Raw genomic sequence first — 15,738 nt, 5'->3', positions numbered from 1 at the left:
AAATCCAAGGTTAGAGAAAATAATATTTACATTACAGTGATCAATCCCATTTCTTGTCATGCCTTCTGTGCTATATTTTGTTTTGCAGTTTTTCATTTGAATTTTGTGTTCCAAATTTGGGTTATGGCCAAGACAACAAGAACTTGAATTGCTATGCATAATATAAAGTAAATAAAATAAATTGGAAATTCTTGTCTCTCAGAAGCAAGCACTCTTAGATATCGTTAGATAATGCCAGCACCAACACTGTGCGCCTGCTGCTTAGGCACAAAAAAATTAAAATCAGCCTCAGACACTGACCATGTTAGTTTTAAGTATGACTTATGCCATATGCAACAAAGTGACTTGGACATGGATTACAGGCAAAAGCAAATACATCAGTACCTGAAACTGTCCCTTTTCTTCCCAGTCAAAACCTCACAACTATTTAGGGGATATCCAAATATCCCCTTCCTTGATGAGCACTAATACTGCACATCTGAGTCTTTCAGCTAGCAGCCACATGGTTTGTGAAGCAGCCACTTGGCCAAGTGAGGAGAAATGATAGCCTGTTGTGCTGATCTAGCACAAAACACATTTCATCCACCTGGAAATTGTTCTCTTACAACCAGTACACTAGAAAATAGTTTAGATACTTGATGATTTAGATTTTAATGTTCTTACTGTGGATATAGCCATCAAAATTCCTACTGCCTCTCATTCCTCACACACTTAATATGCTGATTTAATTACAAGCCTGTAATTCAGTTTACATTTTACAGAAGGCAAAAGGTAAGGAGATTCCAGTAAATGACACTTGAGATAACAGAATGAGTTAGTGGAGAGCACAATGTTCATTCTTTGCATATGTACCAGCCTATTATAAAGGGCTTAAAAATTCACTCAAACAGAACAGGCAGGAAGCCTTGGCAAAAGCCAAACTAAAATTAATTTTCCAGATTTTAAGGTTATAAAGGTAACTTACAAAGTACAAATCAGTGAAGACCTGTCTTTGTAAACCCATGGACAGATAGCTTCAGTCTGCTGCTTGATCAGGTTTTTCTACCCAGCTGTCCTGAACAAAGCTTTGCCCATACTCACTGACTGGGGCACCAGGCAGCAGGGACAGGAGAGGAGCTGAAGCAAATGAGGTCAGTTCCATGCTGCACTGCCTGGGAAAGCAATGGAGGGAAACTCAGGCACTGATCACTAAGGAAAAAGTGAAATAAAACATCTATCAAGCAGAAAGAGGTTTAGAGATGGATTGTTCTACAGCTGCCCACATCTAAATAGCAAGGACAAGATTAAAAAAATTACAAGTTCTGGCTACCATTAAGATAAAAAAGAAGACAGGAAAAAGGAATCAAACAACTCTGAATCTAAAAAGAGTGGGACATGAGAATTTTTCCAAGAATAATTTAACAAAAGAACAGATGGAATGAAGTAGTGATATGTCCTAATTACAAGTTTATTAAGTCAGTCAAATTCTCCTCAGAGAAAACACGACAATCAAAAGACCCCAATCAAGTAAAGGTCGATCTTGGTGACAGGAAAAGGAGGAATTTCAGAAGGCAAAGTGAATTTAAATACATCCATGTTGAAAACTGGAAGAACAGGAAAAAAGATCTCTATTTTTTCAGAGATTGAATCCTGTCAGTAATACCCAAAAATTTTTTACAATCTCTAAAATTATTAACATAACAATCCTCAGAGAGGGTGAGAGAAAGGTTTGGGATTTTATCTCATGCAAATCCATAAGGTGCTAGGAGTACATTTTTTTCATAAAGAAGATAATACTGAATCAAAAAACTCCAGCAGGTTAACAGAATAAATGGAAATACACACGTAAGCTTTGATGCTGATGCTGTTGCTTCTCACTCAAAATCACCACATAAAAAAAAATGCTCACTCTTTCCCCATCCCTTGCAAATGGTACCATGAAGCTGAGGTTCCTATCAGGAAGCTAATCCCAAACTACATTCTCTGTCTCAATGGACTTCCCCTTTTATCCTCTCTGTAACACTTTACCTCAACTCCACCCAACATGTGTGATGTATTTATGGTAGAAAAAAGCTGCTTCAGTGGTATATTTTTGAAAATCTAATTTTTTTCTCCAGTAGCCCAGCCAAACAGGAAATCAAAGCCCTGCATATTACCATATATTATCTTGTATGACTGAAGGTCACAAGCAGTCAAATCCTCTGTGTGCATATCCCTCTAGGAAATCCCAAACTCTGGGAACAAAAATCCTACTACAATCTCTAGAATAAACTACTTGAGGAACTGGATGGTATATTCATATGTATTTCACACACATGTATTTATTTTGTATGTACTGACATACACACACGCCTTTCTGATGCAGAAGTCAAAAATTCCCTTCTAGCAGTGGTCAAACAGCAAACATACCAGCATTTTGGAAGCAGCTTGCACAACAGGAAAAGCAATTGCACAGTAGGAAAACTCCAGCAGGGAGACAACAATCCAACAACAAACAGGACATAAAGCATCAAACAGAAAGTGAACTCTTGAGGAGCTAAGACAGATGCAAAAACTATTGGTGGTAGCTTGGAGAGATGTATTAGTTAGCAACTTTAGGAATACATAGAAGGCATGGAAATACTTATCAGTGCAAGCTGCTGAAAAGATGTATTGAAAGAAAGTTCACAATCACTTATCAAACATAGCTGTTCAAAACCAGCCAGGACAAATTTTCACATATGATCTCAAAAACATTGAAATGCCACCCATTAAGGTATACCACGAGTATTAATTCTTATGCTGGTACAGTCCTGACACAGCAGGTTTTAGCAGAAAATTCACAGAAATATCTTCTCTCAACAAAGATATGTTTGTGAAATGCTTCTACTTGGAAGCAATGTCAAAATTGAAAGTCATAACATTTACTTTTACGTCCAGATGCAAAATCCACACATCTATTAAACAATGCCAGGTATACACTTCTCCCAAGCTATCACTACTAAGTGGCCATCAGTCAAAACAACCCCTTCTTTAAAAAGGACAGGCTTAAGCCTTTCAGCATAGGCTAAACATTTTTCTGACACCCTCTAAAACCATAGTTATCTTGTATGAAAAGTAATAAATAACAACAAAACCAACGTTTTCAGTATAATTTTTCAGAGCTATCAATTTAATTTTTCTGCTTTGCAGCTTCATTTCTTGCACACCAACAGTACCCTCAAACTCATATTTCAACCCTGAGCCTGTCAATATCCACAATTCCACATATTTGTTATTAAAAGGTACCTCATTCAGAAATCTGTTTTGACACTGCATTACTGATGCCACACGTACGCAGTCCGTTCATACAGGGACTACTGGAATCCCACTAAACACAGAGACCCCTGCTAACTTCAGCATCACAGCCAGGAAACCACCCAAGTCAGGCTGCAGCAAAGAAATTCCACTTCTGATGTGACGTGGACACAGATAAAGAAGTATATATGAGAGGAAAGAATTATGCCAGAGCATTTATTGTATTCATCCATTCCTTACCTTCCCCTTTACATTGCAGAGGTTACCTCACCCCTTGAAACAGTCATAAGCAGCAACAGGTTTCACATATGAATTCTTTTTTCCCTGGGTGCTCTGGGGAAGCAAGAACATTCACTCAAGTGAGCATTCATGCCTCAGTCAGCTTGAGGACAAGGCTCTGCACCGAAGCCCTTAAGACCTTCTCACGGCTGCTGATTTCATCCACGAACTGAAAGAGCATCTCAGCAGGACACTGCCAGCCTCCTTTTCAGCTCCCACTCACTGATTGCCAGTCTCTGGCAAGTGAAATGTCAAGAAACAGGCAGGGGCGGTGTTTGGAGAAGGAGGGATAAGAGATTCTCACCATCCATCAACCTCAAAACCTATTCAGCCGACAACTTGAATGGAACAGGCATTTCATTCTCCATGGTAACAAGAGATGGAAGGAGGTTGGGAAAAAAAAGGAGAGAGTACAGACCCGGGAAAATCCGATGTTGAAGACGCAGGGAAACTTGCAAACTTTGCAATTTCTCTTTGCTGTGCAAGTTGCACGCAGAAGAGATAAAAGCCCTTTCCTTGCCTGCACAGTCTGAGACAAGCTGTCCCCTGACCACGATGAGGTGTCTTTTCTGCAAGCAGCGTACTGATGTAGTGGGAGGAAATCCCTTATCCTGCACCAATCCTACCCAGAGCAAAGACAAATGCCTTCTGAACACAGGAGATTTGGGAAAAATGCAGATTATTGCCCCCCAGAAAAAAAGAACTGTCTGAAAGGGAAAAGATACTGCCATTCCCTGTACAGTACTTCTTGTCTACAGATCAAAGCCACTGATGCCGATTCACTCTGTGTGCCAGCGCTGACCACAAACCGGAGTGGAGAATTAACATCACTCTCTGTCTGCTTTGCATCTTACGTGGAAGAAAGTGTTTGCTACTTCTGTTATGCCAAAAAACTTAGACGCACAGATAAAAACAAGGAATTTATTTATTCCTTTCCAAGGCACACCAAAACGAAGCATGGAAGCAGATGAACTTAAAATTCGGGCAGCACCTTTGCCAGCCTCAAGGGATCTCATGGTAAGTCAGTTCTTATTAACATTTCAGGCCTGGCCATCTTCTGAACTTTTTTTCCTGCTATTTTACATTCATAACTTGAGCTGTCACAGCCAGAATGTGCACAACAGGGAAATTACATTTGGATTCATGCACGTTTGTGTTCCAAGCTGGCCCCATGCAGCTACTGAAAAGAGTCTCTGGCTAAAGTACTTATGCAAGATAACCCAACAAAGGACTGAAAAGCTCTGCAAATCCTGGCTGCTGCCATCTTATTTTTTCTCACTTTTGTACACTGATTCTTTCCTGAAGAACACATTTAAATCTCTCTCCCCCCATCCAAACCCACCACCTCTCAATTTGGACTTTGTTCTCATTTTTATATTGCGGATGGGACATGCTGTTGCTGTGATACTTTTTTTATAACTTATATTATTATCTATACAGAGAGCTTTTTGTTAAAGGTGACCTGCAGAGTTGTTTTGAGTTCTTTCAGTAGTCCTTATGTATAAACAAATATGCCTCAGATCATAGTTTCTTAAAAACGCTGAGTTTTTCTTCATTGTACTAATTTGAATTTTGGATGGCAACTTTCAATTTCTTATGTAGATCTTTACCACTCATGACATTGCAACCCATAAGGCATGTTGATACACAATACTGTCCACTGAATTTCAGCCTTTATTCTCACTAATAATTTCAAAGCACATGAATACATTCTTGCTTTTGAAAATCACTTTCCTCCTCTGAAAAAAATTGTTTTATTTTCTCCTTTGTCTTCTATGACTGACCAAAACAGAACCTCAGCAGGAACAATCCTACAGTCACTTGCTACTTGTTCTCCAACTTATCTTCCTGAGACAGTCTTCTCCTTAGGCAAAGGAGGACACATTTACCTTTTAAAATGTACTTCAGGTCCATAGCTTAGAGCAATTTCCCTTTTTTTCCTGAAGCCTTTAGCAAGAAAATAGAAATGAGACTGCTCCATTCTCACTTTCACAGCTAAATCCAACTAAAGTGGGAATGGCACACACCTCAGCTGGAAGATGTCAGCCTCCTACAACTCTATATAAGCAAATAAATGTTGTTAAATGTACTTGCATGATCAAATGAATTCAGTTCTTTTCAGCTAGTTCTGAAGATACTTCAGAATTCCAAGGAGATATTTCCAGCTCATTTAAAACATATTCTATCAACATCTATTAAGATGAGGGTATTTAACATAGAAAGCTTTTTGTGTTCTTTTCATAGAACAATCTCAGAGTACTTTGTTATTTTGCTTTGTTACAGGAGCACAAAAAGGAAATAATGTATTTTTTCCAACTCCTATAAAAGCAGAATCATCTTCCCTGCACTTGCTGTTCACTGCATTTCACCTTGATCCTCTTGAAGGTTTGAAAGCATTGTTGTTTATCTGGAGCTCAGGGAAAGGAATTTTCTTTCTCTCTGAAGTTGATTCTAACGTACTTCAAAGAGTTGCCATCTATTAACATTATCCACTTGTCTTCCTATGATTCAAAAACTATACCCTTAGAAATGAAGAGCTTTCCCAAATCTGTTCTAACAGCATGCTTTAGGCAAGAAAGAAGACACTGACAATGTTACCAATATTCAGAAATGTGACAAAAACCAGTTCAAGAGCACAGAGTCGTACCAACCGCAGTGCCCACTGTGTGCTCCTTTTCAGCCACCAGACGGGAAATGTTGATGTGTCTCACCAAGGGCATACACAGAGATACACATTTTGGAAACAAATCTACTATGAATTGGCTAAAACTAGTATCTCAAAAGGCACCCTACCAAGAGGTACTGACGTGAAGGGTGAAGCATGCCCACACAGAATCAAGGCCTTATCCAGCTTCCAAAACAGAAGAATAAACAGTACAGTACAGCCAAGAGTCAAAGGACTGCCACCATGTGTGCCTGCCAGGCAATAATAAAAGCTGAAATGCATCAATAGCTTCAGGCTGGCTGAGAACGAAACTGACTTGAGTTCTGATCAAGTTTGGTGGTCTCCACACAGCTCTTGTGTTACAGAAGCTACCATCTCTACTGACAGCAATTTTACAGAGGAGTGAATCAGTGGGAAGCAGGGGTGAACCTCACTGGGACAGCATTGGCAGTGGCACACCACAGCATCCTGAACTGCACCTGCCCAGGTAACAAATGGTTTCTGGGAATAAAAAAGGCTAAAAAACATGATTGGAAAGCGCACAAAAATCATCAAGACCTCAAAAAATTCTGAGAACAGCACTTGGGAAAGCCAAAGCATCTTGGTTTAAATCGAAAACCATGGCTGAAATATCTCTGAGCTATTCCCAACAGAAGTGATTTCAAGGTAGGAATGAGTACAGACACTGATGATACAGTGTGTGTGCCATCAGTAAAAGAACATACTGTGCCACTGAGTTACCAGGCCTTTCCCACTGCAGGCACACCACCCCAAAACAGGAGAGGTGGACTTCATGCATGCAATTTTATCAAAACATATTTCTCTAATAAGCAAAATTATATTAACCCAATAGTTTCCTATTTTAAAGTCTGCCACAAAATTAATCAAGGATAAAAGACTTTAATAAAAAGCTCTTTAAAAGAATCAGCATTATTCACCACAGAGGTGGAGACTGAAATTTTAACCTACTTGAGGTCATTTTTTTTAATTAGTCAGTGTTTTAAAAACTTTTCATAAAATAGGAACCCTCCACTACTTTATAAACAAAAAGAATAAATGCAAAATCCTTCACATCACAGGAGTTTCATGTTTCGTAAGAGACAAAGAGCAAATGAAGTCTAGAGACTGCTAGATTCCTAACAATTTGTTTAGCAAATGCCATCTAAACCAGCATGCAGAGACACCTCAATCTGTTATCCAAGAACTTGCAACAGCAGTAACTGTTAATGACACATGGCAAGGTAAAAGCTATCAGCCAGGGAAGGAACAGCTTTTAGGAGAGAATTAGAGGCTTATATGTTTTGAATTCTAAAATTTTGTATCTGCAGGAAGGGTTTTCAGTATTTCACATGCAAACATTTTCATGCAAATAAATACATTTTCCTCTAAACTAAAAGAGTTTACAAGGGCACAATTAGCAGTTTTCACTGAGTATAATTCAGACAGCTGCCTGTAATTGGAACCAGGAGCAAAAGACGTATAAGAGATGCACTCTTCCTTGCAGATGTTTTCCCAAGATCTAAGGGAAAGTTCTACTTCAAGAAATTAATACAATAATATCTAAATCTACACGGTCTATGGCTTTATAAGGTACATTTACATGTGAATAGCTAGTTTTGGTTTAGGTTTTTCTTTCTTTTCGTTGCAAATTTCCTTTTGGATTTCATCTATTTCATATAAGATTAAAACAGCTACGAAGATGCAGCAAGCCAAATTAAGCTCACTGTGATACCTCTGCAAATAAAGCTACCTTTTAACAAGCAGCAGAGGGGTCAACACCAATGAATCAGTACTAACTGCTACCACTAGCAGTGCAAGAAAGAAAAACACTACCCACCCCTTCATTCCAATGGGGATCAGAAGAATTTAAACCTGTAAATTTGAAGAAACTAAATATGTTTCACATGACAGAGGCATGCCTAAATGTCTACTTCTGTCTACATTTCATAATGCTACTGAAATACAAGTGATGTCCAACATATGCTTGGGACACAGGACACTACTTAAGACAAAGCACTAAGCAATGCCTTGAAACTCCATCAGCAAAAATAGCACAAAAACAACGGGTTGAGGATTTTTTTGGGTGGGGAGCAGTGGGGGCATAGAGATAACACCAACTAACTAGTCTTTTTTTTCACTAAGTCAGCATTTCAACAACTCAAGTATCTATAAATGAACCAGTTTCTTAAGAAAAAAATTATTTAAATTTGTATCATTCTGCAAATAAGAGGACATTTTTTAAGAACAGATGACACCATTTTCTTCAGCCTTTCTTCAACAACAAACTGCTCCCATGATTTCTAAACCACTTCCCTGTTCTACACAGTGACCCGTTGTAAAAAACAGGGAAACTTCCCCTTCCTTCAGGTCAATGGAAAACCAGAATCAAACACTTTTCAACAAGCTGATCAGAACACTGCAGACAAATATAAAGAAGAACCATAAATGATATATTTTTATGCACACCACTCCCAAGACACCAAAATGACAGAAGAACCAGCTGAGGTACTAATGCAGATGTGACCCAAGAGGCCTCTGGCACAGATAACCAACCAACCTGTGCAACTTAAAAAGCAACACAAACTCCCAGCTGCCGGCTTCTCTTCCCCAGTGAAATAAGATGTAACACATATTCAGTTTACAGTATGATGCCACATTTTGGCTGGAAGGCATAAGAGATATGAATTTAACAATGTGTTAAATTGGAGTGTAGCACCTGTGTCTTGCTACCAGCCTGCCTGATTTCCCCAGGGCTGGAGGATGTGCTGGCCACCTGGAGATGGGCAGCAGAGGCTGACTTATTCTTTCTAAGCTCTTGCTAGAACTACCTGGGCACAAGGTCCCCAGCATGACCACAGATCCTAGGCACTGCCACAGGGTGGGCAGGAGAAGCAAGCTTTGAATCATAGCATCATTTTGTTGGAAAAGACCTTTAAGATGCAGCCCAACTCATCAAGCTAGCACTGCCAGGTACACCTAAATCAAACCAAGTGGTAGACTTGGCAGTCCCTAAGTTCCATATCTACACATATTTTAAATACCTCCAGGTATGGTGATTCAACCAGAATGCTAACCATTGATTCACAGAAAAAAAGTCACCCCTGAATGAAAATATTTGACATCATTTACAAGCATCTCTCACATCATCTCCTCTCACTTGTCTGTGCTGATATAAGAACAGCAGGCATATATTGTATGTCAGGCACTGCTTCAAGTGACTGCACCACAGGAAGAAGCATCGACACCAACGACAAAAGGGAATGTTAGGGAAGCTTGTGTCTCCTACAAAATGCTTTAAAAAAACCCCTCTCTGTTGCAGCATGGACTCTAAACAAATATGCCTCCATTCTCTCAAGGTATCTTACTTTCAAATGCAAATAATATGATGTGTAATGAAAGGCAATAAAGCCTTGTTCCCAGAAAATGAAACAAGTAACTGAATTTACCAAAGGACAAAAGAAGGTTGAAGCTCTCACTAATGGCTTTGTGTCCAATTTTTAATACTAAAAGCTTTCTGTGTTTAGTTTATGAATTTGGAAGGGAGAAATTTTGAAACAAAAGTATGTAACACATTTTCTCACAGGCATATTGACATCTACCTTTCCTGTGAAGATAATCCACACATTTCAGTTTTCTGCAATTCAAGATGTTATCTTTTGGAGAAACGAGAAAGGAGACGTTGCTGAAAACATCTCATATTACCTAGATTAACCTTGTGCTCACTACTTCCCCACACAAATAAATGCCAAAATAGCAAGCCAAATCTTTCCTCTCTGACCTCCAAGTAAGTACTACTGCTTGAAAAAATATATCCTGTTACTGCTTGAAAAAAATCTACTGTATTCCCACCCCCTCAAACCATTCCTCTGTAAAACAGTTCATCTTAAAAATACAGTGCTGTCACCTTCCTTTTTCAGATTTTTGCCATTGCTGTCACTATGGAAACAATCAGATCATCAGATATGTCAGTAAGCCCGATTTATAAAATACAAAAGCACCAAAGGTAGATGTTCTACATAAAACCCAATCAAGACAAAATTAGCGTGTTAGCAAGGTAACATTGGCTTTAAAGAACTTTCAATTTCATATGATTTCCTAGAGCAATGCTGCAATGAGCTACAGCCAAGGAGAGAGCTGCCAGCACAGCATCATGCATGAAGTCACACAGCCAAAGGCTGCAACAAACGGCCAGGACAAAGGGCTGTAATCAACCCTTTGCCATCCATTCAAAATGCAAAAATCCTACAGTAAAGGGAATTCAGTATATTCCCAAAACATTACACCAACATAAGAAATATGGCAATACATAGGGATATTTGTTTCTCTGAGACTTAGAAATAAATTAAGGAAGACCCTTTCAGTTTGTTTTGCCTGTATCTCAATAGCACATTCAGTCATGTTCCCCTCTGTTCATCACCTTTGTTCACATCTGCATCAGAAGCAAAGGTGAAGCCAATTACTCACAGCTTCCCAACCAAAGATTTAAAGCAGTTCTTAGAGAAACATCAGTTATAGAGCTTGGTTGGGCAGCTATTCTGTTGAGCTGTAGTTTCAGCAGTGCAAAAGCAGAGTGCTTATTATTGCTGTAAGATGGGGTTCATCCAAACCTGTATGTGCAGAAGATGCAGGTTTTCCCTGCTCCCAAAGCTCAGGACATACTTCACTTTGACATGTTGACTCAATTATAGCACTTGGGAGCCTCAAGAGAACAAACACAGCTTTTTGAGACACCTCCCTCTCTACACACACATTCTCCCTGTGCTTATTTAGAAGCTCAGTGCCTTTTGTCATCACACTATTCTCTCGTATGTTACACTGATGCACCTACCCACTTCACATTGCTGCTTTTCCTCACCTCTACTGTCTTGGAAAGTAAGCAACTACCATACTTCAAATTCAGCTACTGAAGTTACAACACAGAAAATAAAAGCAAGAGGGACCTCTTTTTCTGACAAGATAAAATATTTCAGCTCAAGAAAAAAGAGCAAGAAAACAGGTCAAACACAAGAGTCACAGAGCACTAGGAGAAAGGAGAACAGACATGAAGCTGTAAACTGCTTTTAAAATGTGGAGCCAAAAGAATAAATGTGTACTTTTCTTAATAATGACATGGCAAACAGTAAGCTCCAGGTGCCATTTCAGGTTGGGAAGACAATTGCCAACTAGCCAGTGCTGCACAGCTGACCCTGAGACTGCTTGCTGCCTTTAGGACTTGGCTGAAGGACTTCCGCACATTTTCCACCTTTGATGCTACATCACACACAGCAAAGTCCCTTACATTCAGAGCCCCCCAAGTGGTTCAATAAAAGAAACAGTCTACAGTATTCTTGTGTTAAAAGCTCTGATTTTGACTGGCTATCTTGACAACAGATGGAAATTTACCAGATTATTCACTTTTTAACACAGGACGAGCCACTTAGGACAGCAGTTGAAGTACTCTGAGATGGAGATAGTCCCTTCCTCCCTTGAAACATATGCTTTTGATTCCTAATTTCCAAAACAAAACATTACATGCTTTATCTAAGATTTCCTCTATTAGACTGCAGAAGTCAGATGGAATGAATTCAGACAGCAGCTGCAAGGAGAGAATGACTGAAGGATTTGGAATTCTGAACTATCAAGAGGGTAAGGAAGAACAAGTTATAAATACATAACTGAGTGAAAAGGTAGAGTAGAGGACAAAGATAAATTTAATAAGTCTTTTGTGGGAGATCCCCTTCCACAAAAAGCTTCTAGAAACAGAGTGAATTTTGATGCAGTTTCCCTGCAGTTAATTATATTAGTTCACAAAAATCAGGGAACTGTAAGGTAGTACAGAAGAAAATTCAGAGCTGGAGTTTATGTTGTTCAAATATTGGTCAATTGTGCAAGTTTATATCAATCTGGCTCTTTTTTCCTCTTTTCCCTCGATCATGCATGCCTGAGAGGTTCCAAACACCCTGTGCTGAAGTATTCAATACTTTAAAAAGGTTAGAATCGTATTTATCTGGTACTGTGGTCCTTCTCATTTGTGCATGTAGCTCTCTGCCCCTGCTTCTCTTCTATCCTTTCCTAGGCTTTAAAGTGACTAGAAAACACTGCATGTTGAAGTCTGGGTAACAAACAGTATCTACACAATATTTTCAGTATTATCAGCTACTGTACATTCCCAAGCACAATTTCTAGTACATTTCTAAGACCATAAATAGGTTACTCCAATCAGTCTGATATTAACTATAACATGTCCTCTAGCAAAGACTGCTCTTAGGACTCGAGATGGAAGGAGGTTGGGTGCCACAAGCACCAAGTCAGTGCCACAACACCAACATGAAGAAATCCAAGTGATAAACATAAAGAACTTTTGCATGTACTGTATGACTTCTGCAGAATTGAATAGGTCACTGAAATCAGTAGGGGAGATCATTATAAAATTCCTTGTCATATATGGGAGCTTTTAGTCTTCAGGTATTTAGAAAGAAAGCTAAAGACACAGCAAACTCAGGTAAACTTTTTTGTGAATAAGAAAATAAGTTCTGAATAAGTACCATGATTTAAGGTACTTGTTGATTCTTGAGTTTACTACATGCTGACTTCCTAGCTGTAAAACACTGATTTTATCTTTTCTCAGTGTATTCATGCAAACAAGTCTTCAGTCAACACATGAAACTCCTGCCCTCCACATGCCTTGAGAATAACTCTGAGGCAGGAAGACTATTTCTGTATTTCCCTGTGATGGTGGATGTAACAAAACCCCCCCGTTTTTACCAGACAGTAAGACAAGTACTTCGTAGTAATAGAGAGAAGTACCCTGAAAGGGTCCTTAACCTCACTATGAATACCATGCCCTATAAACTCGATTTGGCAAACCTGTGCTACATAGAAACAGAGGAGTTTCACTTCTGTGATTCCATTGAGAAAGATGGGATTATTGCTTATAAAAGGGTAGACAACAGAAGCGAATACAGAGCTGAAGAGGAGAAACCAATCCTGCTTAATGGAAAAATACACTTGAAGTCTAAAAAATATACACATTTAATCTTCTTGGGCTGTTCTTGCTTAGTATACCCAGAAAATAAAACTGTATCTATTGCTTCTTCCCTTCTTACTTATCAGTATTGCTTACTGATTAGTGAACTGAATATCATCTTCTTACTCTGGGTTCTAGGAGCTTTCTTCTAACAGATTAATGACAATAGAAAAGCCACAACATTGAATAGCAAACATCTGCTATTTTCTTGGACTTGCATGCATTTTCTAACAGCACCCTGAACCAGAAAATACTCTTCATACACATGCCCAAGGTCCACATGCATTATAATCCAGCTCCAAGAGTTCAGCCATCTCTTCTGGAGCTTGCTTCCAATATTCTGATACTCTGTAACAGACCATGAAGAAGGCAAATAAGTTTCAGAAGATCTGTTTATTTTGGAAACTGACAGTGATTCTCAGTCACCTAACAGCTGTCTTCAAAGAAAATAAACAAAATTCAAAGGTTCCTGCTGATTCTGGAAGAATCAGTGCTGTTCACTAGCCAGCACTTAATACTGCCTAGATCCAAACACAGCTCTACAGGAGTCCAGCAGGCTCTCCAGAGTAATCACACACTATCAGAACAACTGTCAAAATCAACAAGTAAAACCACGTCCCCATTGTATGTGGTACACTCCAGTTATTCCAAATATCCTTCCATATTACCATAAGATAACCTGGTTGGTAAAAATGTCAAGTGGCAAAAAAGACAGGATAAAATGTAACTTTACACCCAGTAAATAAATTAATTCTATTAATGAATTACATTGATGACATTTGTGCACTTTTTCTTTGGCATAAATAAAGTAGTTACCCTGAACCTCTAAATCCAAATGAAGTTTGCCATCCATTCAGAGAAAGAATAAGATGACAATCATGTGCCATACATTTATCACATATTTAATACAGTTCTGGAAATTGGAGGATGTAAGCAGTAAGAACAGTGGAAGAAGCTAGACAAAACAAAAGGAAACACCTGAAAGCATGACTATTGGCAAGGAGTTATTCCCAAGGAAGAGCTGAGGAAGCAAGGACAGTGTTTCTCAGCAATTTTTCAGACCCAACACATATTCAAAGCTACTACTTTGAATATGAACTCTCCCTCCTGCTCTTGCTGGTTCATGGGAAATTTCATCTCTGCCAAACAAATCAAGGGAAACTGAGCTGCAGATTCCATTAACTTGAACTCTGAGACAGCAGCTCGGCTACTGTGAGTCACTGACAGCTGGGAACAATCCTGCCAGCTTGGCAGAGACACCAAATTCAGTGCAATATCCATCCTCATGCACTCAAATCCACAACGGCCAGCACATCTGAAAGGAATCACAAGGATACTACTGATGTATACTACTGCTTACTGGAGAGGGAGATGTCTGGTTGAAAAAGATTCCTCAGCAGGAAGGGTCTGCTTCAGGCAATAGCTGTTAATACAGCCCTAAATGCCCAGAGCTCTCAGCAGAACACAACTCCATGTTCAAATCTGGTGTTTTCAACATGGAGGTCCAAAACTGTCCTGCACCTGAATTTCTGGTGTGAGTGAGGATGTTAAAAGGGATCTTAGAAAGTTTGCCAGCAGTAAACCTATGTACATACAACCACTTCCAAATCATCCGTTCTCTTGGTATGGAAAAGGAAGCAAAAATGCAGTATGTTAAGGATTCCAAAGATCCCTCAACAGATTCTACACGTATCAAAAAAGATATTCAAGCCTTCCTGCATCACAAATCAAAGCACAAACAGATACCACTGAACAGGAGGGATGAGCAATCAGCTTCCTTCGTACCTGAAACTACATCGCTAAATCCAGCAATATTTGTATCTCTGGTCTCATCATGCTGTCTGATTAAAAAATCTGGCTTGTGCATTATATATTGCTTTGTAGCTGCACCAAGTCCCTGCACATCTACAGTTCAGCCAGTTACATGGATAGGGCAGAGGGCAAAGAGTAACTCATTTAGAAGGGTGAGAGAAATGACAAGAGGAAAGAAGCAACTTGATGCAGATTCCTTAGACTACATATTTTATAATAGCATCAAACTGGGAAATAAAATGAAGAGAGTTTGCTTGGGATGGGGAAAGGTTTGCCTCTTTTTAGTAAATCTATGTTTTCTAGAGGACAAACACAAAAACACATGGCTCATCAGTACCTGCCCTTACAGTTTTCTTCAACATACGAGACTTACTTGCTTTTATGGCCTTGTCTACAACAATAAGCTTTAGAAGAAAAAAACCCAAAATGCTATTTTCAACTCAGCTCAGTTGTATCACTGAGTCTCACATGACTTAGCCACTAACGACAGAAAGACCAAAAATGCTTAGCCTCAAGAGTACCATGATAATTGCTAAACTCAACCTTATTAGAAACGATTATTCTCTACAAGCCCCCAGGTACAGAGAATTATTCTTTATGATTATTTAATAAAATTACAGTTTCATAACTGTAACTTCTTCTGGACAGATCCTTACATCTACCTGCCACCTCTTAAATTAAACTTATTTCTTGCTTGCTAATCTTTCTTGATATTGTATTC

General features: G+C 39.0%; 1 protein-coding gene across 6 annotated transcripts in view; it reads right to left on the bottom strand.

Annotated features, from left to right (window-relative positions):
- NDST2 (N-deacetylase and N-sulfotransferase 2) overlaps nt 1-15,738 on the bottom strand; it is a 126,620-nt gene that overhangs the window by 85,592 nt on the left and 25,290 nt on the right. Inside the window, exon 1 of one of the 6 annotated variants that reach the window (XM_041405179.1) lies at nt 965-988. The exons of 4 other annotated variants lie outside the window; for them this stretch is intronic. The gene's annotated coding sequence lies outside the window, so the exon portion shown is untranslated. Of the gene's footprint in view, nt 1-964; nt 989-15,738 lie in introns of those variants that run through there. One more of the 6 variants, XM_041405178.1, reaches the window with a different exon arrangement.

This window comes from Onychostruthus taczanowskii, unplaced genomic scaffold, assembly GCF_017590055.1.
Source record: "Onychostruthus taczanowskii isolate IOZ18803 unplaced genomic scaffold, ASM1759005v1 scaffold22, whole genome shotgun sequence".
Classification (NCBI taxonomy): domain Eukaryota; kingdom Metazoa; phylum Chordata; class Aves; order Passeriformes; family Passeridae; genus Onychostruthus; species Onychostruthus taczanowskii.
Note: the sequence above shows the minus strand (reverse complement) of the source record. Positions and strands in the feature narration are given on the sequence as shown.